Below are 12,570 nucleotides of genomic sequence, written 5' to 3' on the forward strand. Positions count from 1 at the left end.
TCATTTGAAGAAACTATAATTCCTCTGAAAGAAGAAAGTACTTGTTTCTTTGTAATAAAGAATGGGATAGTTTATAGGTTTAGTATACAGTGAGCACAGATTGTAAGCGTTTGCTCCCCTGTACCCCCAACCTTGGGACAAATTTGAGGCAAAGATGGTGAAAAGGTAGAGAATATAAGTTGAGTTGCTCTACTTGTGGAAGTGACATTGTTAACCTGCACCTTGTGAATAGAGGTATATGTAGATCAAATGGACAGAACAAAGAAAGAGCTTTATGATATGTGATATAATATTATAATTGCTGATAATGAACAAATATATATGATGTGGGAAATTCCCCAACATTATAATATTCTACAGTACCTTCACATATTAATAATTAATAAGACCGAAAGGTTCTTTTATTATTTTTTCTATTTTTCAAAAATAAAGCTTTTTTCCAAATGAATGAAATATATATTTTAAAAGTATGAACTTCCTTATTTACTATCTCAACACTCATTCTCTTGTGTGCATTGGTTCATAGATTATCTATGACAATGAAAATGCTTTTCACAGTTGCAGTTGACATAACAAAGCAGAATATTGAAGTAGTTTTAACAAATTTGGGGAAGCATTTTAGTTCCTTTATCAAGAGATGCTGTTTCCTTTAGGGAATTGAAAATTATATCCAAGATACTAATTTCCTCATAAAGAGATTTGGAGGGATTATTTTTCCCATAGAGCCAATATTCCAATTAATTCATCCAAAGAAGGAGATTTCTCATGTTGAGCCAAACTCAAAGCACCAGAGTATGATGTCATGAATTTTAAAAAGGAAACCACCCTGCCAGATACTTGAGTTGCCAGTGCACACACTCAGTGATTCACAATTAGGCTGATTGACTGCGTGATTTGTCAAATAGTCTTTCTGCTAGGTAAACATCTTCCAACGCTGAAACCTTATTGTTTTTCTTTTCTTAAAAAAATGTTTACGACAACATTGAATGAAATTCTCATTCTTTAATACATCCAGCCTTTTTGAAAAGGCTTCTAAATATTCTTTGCCTCGAAGGAGTGAAGAGAAATATAAGACAAAATAAAAGCTAGGTAATACAGAAGACTCACCTGATTCATATACTTATAAACACTTGCACTAACATGGATCTGATACTTGGTTGTGTATAGTTCCCATCAATTCAGGCAAACTGATTATTGGTCTGAGTATGGCTCTGAGTAAGCCTCTATATAGAGAACCATGAAGCAACAGGGCGTCACGTGTCACTGGGTGAAATGGAGCAAGTATCTCTGCGTCTAAATCAGAGGGATAGAAATTAATTAAAAAATGAAGATAATGATATTCCCACTTGATATGTTGAATATTTTTCCACTTCGTCTTCCAGATAGAAGTTGAAATATGAAACTATCTGGCTCAAAATTTGATGTCTGGGGATACTAAGTGACACAGTGCCTGGGTGAAAATCTGCTCCATAACTCAAGTGATATTAAACACAAAGAAGTCAAATAATTTATTTCTAAAACAAGAATGAACCGTTCTAATAAGTTTGTGAGCTATGTTTTCAAGAAGCTTTCATGTGACAAGACAAAAGCAGAACCTATGTTTATTTACGAATACTCAGAAGTGTAAGATTTTCCATACTGGAATGCACTGAAGTGAGAAATACATGTTGCTGTTGTAGATGGTTCTCAAAACATATTTCATGGAAAAATTGTAAAGCAACCAACCAACAGAGCTTCCAGCCTAAAGGGAGGTTTGCGTGGCTGTATAGCCTGCCTAAATATTACTGTGCTTATAGATGGTGTGTATTGACTTGTTTTGAAGTTAATTAATATACAGTAGGGGTAACAGAGGGCATCTCCCTTTTTTTTTTTTTTTGCTGCTACGCGGGCCTCTCACTGCTGTGGCCTCTCCCATTGCGGAGCACCGGCTCCGGACGCACAGGCCCAGCAGCCATGGCTCACGGGCCCAGCCGCTCCGCGGTATGTGGGATCCTCCCGGACCGGGGCACGAACCCGTGTCCCCTGCATCGGCAGGCGGACTCCCAACCACTGCGCCACCAGGGAAGCCCCAGAGGGCATCTCTTTAGTGATATATTTGAACGTTAAGGTAATATGCTGAATTTTTAAGAAATTGTGTGGGTGAAAGGAAATGTTATTAGGAACTGAGTATGTAAAATTATTGGTCTGGGTATGTTACGTCGTTGGTCTCATTTAACAGACTCAAAAAACAATGTATAGATATTTAATGATAGTTGCATTTACGGTATAAACTTGATCCACACTCTTTCATTAAGACAGGCTGTAACTGGAAGAAGTGATTTTTGAGCCAACTGCATGCTTTAAAGAATCATTTCATTTAAATCTGCTGATAATTAAACTTGGAGATGTTTAATTTGGAACACAAGTATAAGGCTACAGTGCTCATAAAAACTTTTTTAGAAATTTTTGAACTCATTTGGACCTTTGGGTGTTCAATGTAACGGACAAATGGTAGCCCAAACACCAAGAACACTAATAGAATTCTAAGAATTTATCAACCAGAACTGTATCCATGACTGCACAATTTAGTGAGTGAAATAATTAACCAATACATTCCTAGTTTCCTCTATCTAGGGGGCATTATTTAATAGTATTAAACAGAAAATATATTTGACTGAAATGACTTGCATGAAGGTTGGGAGAGGGGTACTTTTTATATCAGACTTAACCAAGAAAGTGATTTCTCCTAACAAAATCCAGGGTGGTATAAAATCTCTCTCATAAGAGTGAAATACTTCATAGAACATTCAGAACAGAAAAAGAATGGAAAGTTAGAGAAACACACAGGTAGAGAGACACCCTGAGCAATAAAGTCTGGAATTTTACAAAGGTTATTAGAAGCATAGGGGACTTCCTAAATTATTTACAATTAAGAATAGTTTCGGTTACAGAAAGTGCTATCGAGGATTTGCTTCCTGGTATTTAAATGTGAATTAGTTTCATATGGAGAGAATGAGCATTCTCTCAGTGTTAATGGAATTTACCTGAGAAAGTATGCATGTACACACACACACACACAATATTAACTAACTTGGTTGTGGTAACACATAGCCTCTAAATTTTGGTGGCTTAAACAGTAAATATTTTTTTGTTGACAAGTCTGCAGATTGGCTGCAATCCTGTTTGGTCATGATCATCTCTATTCTATATGTCTTCTCATTCTTGAACCTAGGGTGACAGAGTAGTTTCTGTCTGGACTGTATTGTTATTGTTCTCACAGCCTAGGGCGGGAATGCAAGAGACCACACACAGACACGCAAAAAAATAAACAAGCTCATATGAAGTTTCTGATTGGATATGACATGCATAACGTCTGTCCGTTTTCCAACCCAAAGAAAGTTGCAGGAAGGACCAGGCCTAAAAAATGAGGTAGAGGGCTTCCCTGGTGGTGCAGTGGTTAAGAATCCACCTGCCAATGCAAGGGACACAGGTTCGATCCCTGGTCCGGGAAGATCCCACATGCCGTGGAGCAACTAAGCCTGTGCACCACAACTACTGAGCCTGCTCTCTAGAGCCCGCGAGCCACAACTACTGAGCCCGCATGCCACAACTACTGAAGCCCGCATGTCTAGAGCCCATGTTCTGCAACAAGAGAAGCCACCGTAATGAGAAGGCCGCTCACTGCAACGAAGAGCAGCCCCCGCTTGCCGCAACTAGAGAAAGCCCGCGCATAGCCACGAAGACCCAATGCAGCCAAAATAAATAAATAAATAAAAACTTTAAAATTTACAATGATTAAAAAAAAATGAGGTAGAAAAGTATCCTCCACCTACTTTGGAACATAGCAACACGTGGCAAACAACATGCATATCTCATCCTTAAGGATTAATCAGAGAGTTGGAGAATTTTAACACAATCTACCATAGGTACATATGTTATATGTACGTTAACTCTCCAGTAAAGTATATACTTCCCATTACAACATATGATTTTAGTTATTCAAAATAATTTTTTTTTTTGTATAATTCCTCAATTAAAAAACCTGTCATATATTTAGCTATCTGCACTAGGACTTTGGTGAATACAATAAATTTTTTTGCTCAGACTGGGTAGGTTGGACCCCTCTGAGAAAATTGCCTTAAGAAATTCTGGGTATGACAGACCACTCAGAGATTTTTTTTTAAAGGGGAAAGTAAAAATGTGTTTACTGAACTATGATACCAAGTTGAAATTTCAGAATCCTGCTGAAAATTTGTTTTAATATGAACAACATATTATAGAATTCATCCATCTAAATTCTAGACATTTTCCACAAATAAATTTCCATAGGCCTGATAATATTTTACTAACCTTTTTAACCTAGAGAATAAGCAGAATGTGAAAGCCCACTGGAAAATTTGGATGTCAAAGACATTATTAAGGCAACAGATATATACTGAAAAGGAAAAAAACAAATAGTAAAACATGAGTTCAATTTTTTTACCCTATTGTTGAAACCACCAACCAGCAACTCCAAGGGCAATCTCTTTAAGGATTTCTATACTGAGAAGGACAATTGTATTCCTATGAAATTTCTATTTTCCCAGGTCAGGCGTGTGCCCTTTGGTGGAGATATCAGTCCTTTCATGGCTGGGTGGTATGAATCTCCTTTGCACTCTCTGACCCTTCCTGATGCTTTCACGGTACCGTGGAAGAATGCTGGAGCAGTGTTCATGGAGCTGACCGGAATCGGTGGAAGGAGCAGAGGAAGCACATGGGGGACTACCAGCTTTATAGAGAATCCAGTTGATGTGTGAAATACGCTGTGATGGAGAACATAAAGTGCTGAGATTCACAAATTATATATTGGTTGTAAAGTGTGAAGACAAATAGTGCATATTTGCCCAAAAAGCTGTTTATACATCTTCCATCTGGGTTGCATTTGAAAAATGTTACATCAAAAATATATGTTTAAGAATGTAAGCCAATCAAAGCATACATGTATGAGGTGACTGTTTTTCCTGCAGATTTGGGCTTTCCTCTGGTATCTTTTCCCCACATCCTGAATAAATTCTCTTATCGCTTTTTGTCCTGTAGGTCTGCTAGAGATGTATTATCTCCATTTTCATCTCTCTGAAAAAATATTCTTTATTTTTTGCCTTCACTTTGAAAGATATTTTTGCCAAAAAACATTTGGTCAGTTTTTTTCTTTCTGTGCTATAAGTTTGTTCTTTCATTGTCTTTTGGTTTCAACTGTTGTGATGAGAAGTCAGCCAACTATCATTCTTATTGTTGCCATTCTACATAGTATGTCTTATTTCCATTTTAGCTTTAAGTTTTCCTCCTTATTTTGATTTTAGCATTTTGGCTATGATGTGACTATGTGTGATTTTAGCTTTCGCCTCTTTATCTTCCTTGGGGTTCATGACATTTTCGGTCTGTGGTTTTGATTTTTTCTTTTTTGGTAATTTTGGAACTTAGCCATTATCTCTTCGAATATTTCTTCTGCTTTATTCTCTTTCTCTTCTTCTTTGGGGACTATAATAACTAGACCTATGTTTAGACCATTAGATATTGTCTTCCTGCTCTCAGATGTGGTGTTTATTTTCCCACTTTGTCACTTTGTTTTTTAGTTTGTATAATTTTTGTTGAAATGAATTAATGAATTAGTGTTTACTGACCCTTCCTAGTCTTCTCTGAAGTCTATTGAGTGCATTTTTTTCATTCGTGTCATATTTTTCATTTCTAACATTTCCACATGGTTTTATTCTTGGTGCCTCAGTTTTCCTCCTTTGTAAAATTAGGTTGAATTAGATGATTATTTTTAACTTTCTCAACTCATAGTACACTATGATTTAAACTCAACTTTTCATCCAGGCATTTTGGGAGGAGACACAGTGGGCACAGGCCTAAGTAATTAGCCCCTTCCCTGAAAAGGTGAGTGTACATTTTTCCTGGTTGCCAATCAAAGATTGGATAGTGAAGAGAGCTTCTTTGGATAAACTGTTGGAGGGACAGCCTCAGAATTTAAACTACTTACTTTGCCATTTACTTTTTTTTTCTTTTTTTTTTTTTTTTGCTGTACGCGGGCCTCTCACTGTTGTGGCCTCTCCCGTTGCGGAGCACAGGCTCCGGATGCGCAGGCTCAGCGGCCATGGCTCACGGGCCCAGCCGCTCCGCGGCATGTGGGATCTTCCCGGACCGGGGCACGAACCCGTGTCCCCTGCGTCGGCAGGCGGACTCTCAACCACTGCGCCACCAGGGAAGCCCGCCATTTACCTTTTGAATGCAAATATTAGCCTAGGGAAGGAGGAAGTGAAGAATAGTTTAAAGCACAGGAGCAGATTGACAAACTTACTCATGGATACTCTGTGAAATGGATAATTAACCCTTAGACTTTGGGAAGCAGTTTATAAATGGGCAGCTGCCTACATTCCAAAGACTGGAGAGAGAAAACCATATGTGAGCTTTAAAAACTCTTGTTGCTTAACAGAGTGAGTACATATAGACAAAACCACGAATGAATTGTACATCCGAAATAGAGTAAAAATCATGGAAAGAACCTAAAAAGCTATAGTTGTTTTGCTTTCATCTACTCCTTGGCTGAATTGACTGGTAGGCACGGCCGAATCTCTATAGTTGCTGAATAGTTTTTATGGTAAACAGCCTCTAAGATGGCCCCAGTGGTCCACTTCCTGGCATTCACACTTTTGTGTAACCTGTCTTGAGTGTGGGCTAGACTGAATGACTTGCTTCTAACAAAGGAATGCAGCCAAAGTGCATTCAGAAGGGATGTCCCTTCTGAAATTAGATTATAAGGAAGGTTGTGGTTTTCCCTTGGGTATTCTTTCTTGCTTTCTCTTGGGTACCTCAATCTGGGAGAAGCTAATTGCCATGTAGTGACGCAGCCCTGTAGGGAGGCCCATGCAAATGAACGTGGAAACAAGTCTTCTGAGGCCTGCAGATAGCCACATGAGTGAGGGTGGAAGTGGATCTTCTGCCAACTTCCACGCGAGTGAGCTTGGAAATAGACCCTGCCCTAGTTGAGCCTTGCGATGACCCCCGTTAATACCTTGACTGCAGTCTCCTTGAGGGTCCCAGAGCCAGAGCCATCCAATTAGGCCACTCCCAGATTCCTGATCCCTAGAAAGTGTGAGATAACACATGTTTGTTGTTTCCAGCTGCTAGATTTTAGAATACTTTGTTACATAGCAATAGATAGTGAATAGTTCTTAATATTTCTCTGTATTACTTGTCTTTTTATAGTTTACCCATGCTGGCATCAAGTAATTTGCACAGTGGCTCTGTGTTATTGTCACACTTTATGATTAAAGAACTGAGGTTTGGAATCTTGTTTAAGATTTTATAGCTAACATAAATTGAATCAGTATGTGAATTTATACCTTCTGACTAGATATAATGCTTTTTTTCATCTATGACCCGGTTCTTCACTCCTCTCTTCACTAAATTCTGACCAAAAAAGGACAGCCCTGAATCTAATTGATGACTTTCCTGAATATACTAATGGGTTGTGATTTTCTGTCCTCAGCGTCCAGTGGTTATTATGTTATGAGATCAAATAGTGGGACGTATATCATACTAAGCAGTTAAATTCTGGGTTTAGGAGTTACTGTCATGCATGATAGTGAAATATAGAGTAGAATCCCTAAGTTCCTTGGGAAATATGTGAGCCCCTTGATTTTGTTAAATTAGTATTTTCTTCTCCATTTCAACAAGTTATGTGGCCCCATTTAAAGGACTGTAGTTTGCCTTATCAATATTAAAATAGTGTCTGCATGAAGGTGATACTTTGTGCTGCCTCCGTGGGTTCCTCAGCCATTGACTTCCATCATAACGTCCCCAGTGCTTTTTATCTCTTCATTCTAATTGCTATACTTTTGGATGCTGGCCCTGATTGGGACAGGCAGTTGAAATGGCATGCACTGGGTGATTGACACAGCCTGTATAAATACCTATTCTCTTAAGCCCACACCAAGTCACAGGCTGTCAGAGCTGGTCTACTGCTAAGGTCTTTTCAAAATCATGATTAAAGCATGATGCCCACTAGTCAATTATAAGTTCATAAATTAGGCTCTATGAAGAAACTCTACAGAGAAGAGTTGAACACTCTTTACTTCTTCCTCTACTTTTGAATAGACTTGGTATTTGAGTCCATGGTTTCTGGGTAAAATTGTTATTTGAATTCATCATATTTGAGTAGCTGTAAAATCTGCTAGAGTGTCAAGTACTCTGCTCTGTCCCCAGTAAAGATTGTTGATGGATGGACAGGTGTTTTATATAAAGAGGAGGACGCTTATGTGGCTTAGAAGAGAGTTTTCCTGGGTATGGGGGAGGAGCAAGGATCAGGCGTGACAGATAAATGTGTGAACAATCCTGAAATGATTCTCAGCATTAATCATGATTATTAGATTCCAGGAAGTCAGTGGTAAAAGGAAAGAGAATTTTTTTTTTTTTTTTTTTTTTTTTTTGCGGTACGCGGGCCTCTCACTGTTGTGGGCTCTCCCCTTGCAGAGCACAGGCTCCGGACGCGCAGGCTCAGCAGCCATGGCTCACGGGCCCAGCCACTCCGTGGCACGTGGGATCCTCCCGGACCAGGGCACGAACCCGCATCCCCTGCATCGGCAGGCGGACTCTCAACCACTGCACCATCAGGGAAGCCCCGAAAGAGCATATTTCTAAATGCAAAGCAGTCATACACAAGTTAAATTAATTTTTAGATAACTTAATTTTCAGGATCCTTACTCAAAGAGAAATTTCTAGAAAGTCTCGTTACAATTTTATTTTCCTCCTCCCTGTTATACTTCTTACAGTCTTTCTCCCTTTGCTTTATGGTCTAGCATTAACTAACGAGTCTCAATTTCCTTTTTTTGTGACATTGGTAGTCTCACTACTTTAAGGTTATGATAATTAAAAGAGTTACATGAGTAATACACCTGCCACAGAACCACAGAAAGAGCTTAATAAGTGAGAGTTACAAACACCAGTCCTTTTTCAGAACCTCTATTCTAGCTATGGTTCTTGACATACGTCGGTAAAAAACTGTGGTAGAATTCATGTGCTGCTGTTCAGATGAGATCCCTGCCTGCCCCTCCCTTGAGGATGATGAGGGTGCCTCTCACATGGAAGAAGTAGATTAGGAGTTTCTACTTGCACACTTTGTTTCCTCTATATAGTGTCCTCATGTCTCCCCCAGCAGCACTCCTGTGTGGTCCTGGCCCACCTGGCTCCCTCTGCTGATGTCTAGTGGCTTTATTTCTCCATCTTTCTGTCTAAGGCAGGATACAAGGGCCTCAAGTCCTATTCCTTCCCACATTTGATATAGGGTTTAGGTATTGTGTACTGTGGTGTATTTTTGTTTATTTTGTTCTGAAATTAAAGTACAAAAAAATGCGGTTTTAAACAAAAAAATTAAAAATGTAACTACCGTACGATCCAACAATCTCATGTCTGGGTATTTATCCAAAAGAACTGAAATCAGGATTTTGAAGAGATGTTAAGACTACCATGTTTGTTGCAGCATTATTCATAAGAGCCAAGATGTGAAAGCAACCTAAGTGTCCCTCCACAGATTAATGGATAAAGAAAATGTGGTATATACACACAATGGAATATTATTTAGTCTTAAAAAAAGAAAAGGAGATCTTACTATATGTGACAACCTGGATGAACCTGGAGGACCTTATGCTAAGTGAAGTAAGTCAGTCACAGAAGGACAAATACAGCATGATTCCATTTATATGAAGGATCTAAAATAGCTAAACTCATGGAAACAGAGAGTAGAATGGCAGTTGCCAGGGGGAGTGGGAAATGGGTGATTGTTGTTCAACTCGTGTAAATTTCTGGTTATATCGATGAATAAGTTCTAGAGATCTGCTGGACAACTTTGTGGTGTCATAGTTAACAATATTGTATTGAGCACTTAGAAATTTGTTGAGGGTAGATCTCATGTTGTATTCTTACCACACACACACACAGAAACTATTATAGTAACATAGTAATAATTATTTTAATATATATCTTCAAAATTGACCTTCCCAGTAGCCCCCAAGTATATGATAAGTCTAAAATAAAAATAATGATTATATTCAAGATATATACATCATGTATATTAAAAATCTAAGAGTAACTCCTAAAAGCAAATTTCAGAGTTAAGAGAATCTTGATTAGATCAGAATTGTTCTGTAGTTTGGTGAAAGTTTTTATTCACATCCGTATCTGAAAGTAAGACTTGGATTTTTTTCAGTAAGTGCTTTTCAGATTGATCATCACAATAGAATGTCTATCGAGGATGGGTAAGTTAATGCAAGTAATATTTATGAAGTGCTCACTCAACTAAGCACTCACTTTAGATAACTGCTGAAGATTTTCACAAAAGGTACTATTTACTTTGTACTCACTATATGCCCAAAATTTACCCATTTTTAAATAATCACAAAATCTTGCAAGAAGGATTTAATTACCACCATTTAACAGTTGAGGAACCGAAGAAGAGTTTTAGTAACTTGCCTAAGGTCACATATCTTGCGAACAAAAAAGGTAGAATGTTAACTTGGGTGAGTTTTACCACAAAACCCACACACTTCCCACTATATTTTGCTGACCTCCTAGAGCTCATTTCCTAGTACTGAAAGACTTTCTGTCTTTGGCGGGTAGGGTTCGTGAGCCTGAGACAAGGGTTTGGGTGCCCATGATTTATGGAAGACGTGCTCTAAGGAAAAAGAGAATGAGGGATGCAGGGGAGGAAAGGGGAGGGAGCTAAGGAATGAGGCCATCTAAGCTGGAGTCTGGCTTCAGCTTGATTCCACCTGGAGCTCAGTAGCAGGAATTGCACCACAGTGTTGACTGTGCCTGAAAGTCACCCTTACGGGGACTCCCTGTATGAGTTAGTCACAAGGGGATGTGGAACTGGGAAAGACCAACGATTCTAGTATGCTGGGGGCTGAGAGATTTTCTGGGAGGCAGAGCTTTCAGTGGTACAACTGGGACAGTCCCAGAAAACCAGGATGGTTATCCCTTGCATGTGGTGGCCCAATTAAGGCTAAGAGAAATTCTCCAGAGAAAGGGCAAGCTGTGAGCCGTTAGCAGCCAACACTCACAGCAGTTGGGGGATGAGTTTGCAGCCTGAGAAAAGGGATCTGGCTTGGGCAGGATCAACAACCCCTACAGTTGCCTTGCTTAACTCGCTGTGATAAGTCAGTGGAGCAAAGAGACTGAAGAAAGCGGTATGGCATGAGTGCATGTACTCTTCAGAGTGGACTAACGAGCTTTGGAATAACTGCCCTTTAAGAGTCTAAGAATTTATTCAGACAGATTTCAGACACTGAAGCACCCAGCAACGAACCATTCAGCTATGGAATGGGTTCTGTAATGAAAAGAACCCTTTTCCGTCAACAACACCATGGTGTTGTAGGATGAAATAAACCCGGTCAGACTGACAGCATCCTTTCTGCTTCTTCCTTCAGCAACTCTCCCACACATTCCTTGAGGTATGTCATGCAACAGTGAGGAAGGTAGTTGGGAGCTGGAAGGTGAAATCAGGAATAATAAGTCCCGATGGCCAACAGATGATGATGTAAATGAAATCAGTTGTTTTCTCTGATATGAATCATCAACATCCCTGTTCACGGTTTTTATTTGGGATTGGATTTACAAAATAACCTTGCTGGGCAGAGAGAATCTAATGTAGGGTTGGATGTGATACATATTAAATAATACTCAGTATCATCATAATAAACTTGTTATTAGGGTCTTTTAATACAAGATGAGAAGGCCAAAGCACTGTATGTTGAAATGATGCAGGCAATGATTTCTAATTGTTTTGCACTGGAACAAAACTATTGTCTCCATGAATCATAATCCAAAATGTGTAAGCATCTGCCTGAGCAACTAAGTGATTTTTTTTCTCCAAAAGTCTCAAAGAAAATGATATTTGATTGAAAATTATTCTCTAGGCTACTATAGTTACTGTACTGGATAATAAAAGGTTTAAATCACAGATTAAAATACATGAGTGGGGAAAACAGCATCATTCATAGGAGGGATGCCTTCAAAGTTCAGTCACAGGGATGTCCTGCCCTCTAGTTAATGAGTTTGTTTCCAAAGAATAATCCTCAGGAAAGAATTTCAGGGTACGATCCTCCCCAAATCTCCTGTCCTTCCCAGAGTTCCCCTTGTGGACTTGCTGCTCTCAGTTTCTTGAAAGTACCTGTGTAGAGGTGATTAGCTAGTAGATGGAGAGCCTGTTGTCAAGGGGTCTGTACTTTTCCTCACATGAGCTCTGAGCTTGTTTTGAGAGACCTATCTCTTCAAGTGTGTTCTGCAGTCATGCAGCAGAGCAAAATGTGAGTTAAGTATCACTTTGCTGACTGTCTCAGGAATCTCTTCTATTCTGTTCACATATGGAACAGAAGAAAACGGTTAGAAATATGTTAGAAAGCAGCATTCCTAGAGTGTGTTCTGTAGGTGACCCACCCTCCAAGTTCCCTGGTCAAAATATTTGAGTAGCACTATTTGATCTTTTAAAGACATCACAAGGCACAGAAGCATGTTGAATCCTTTATCTAATCTAGTGTCATCCTAATATATTTAACA

This window comes from Orcinus orca, chromosome 6 (assembly GCF_937001465.1).
Source record: "Orcinus orca chromosome 6, mOrcOrc1.1, whole genome shotgun sequence".
In the NCBI taxonomy this organism is placed as follows: Eukaryota; Metazoa; Chordata; class Mammalia; order Artiodactyla; family Delphinidae; genus Orcinus; species Orcinus orca.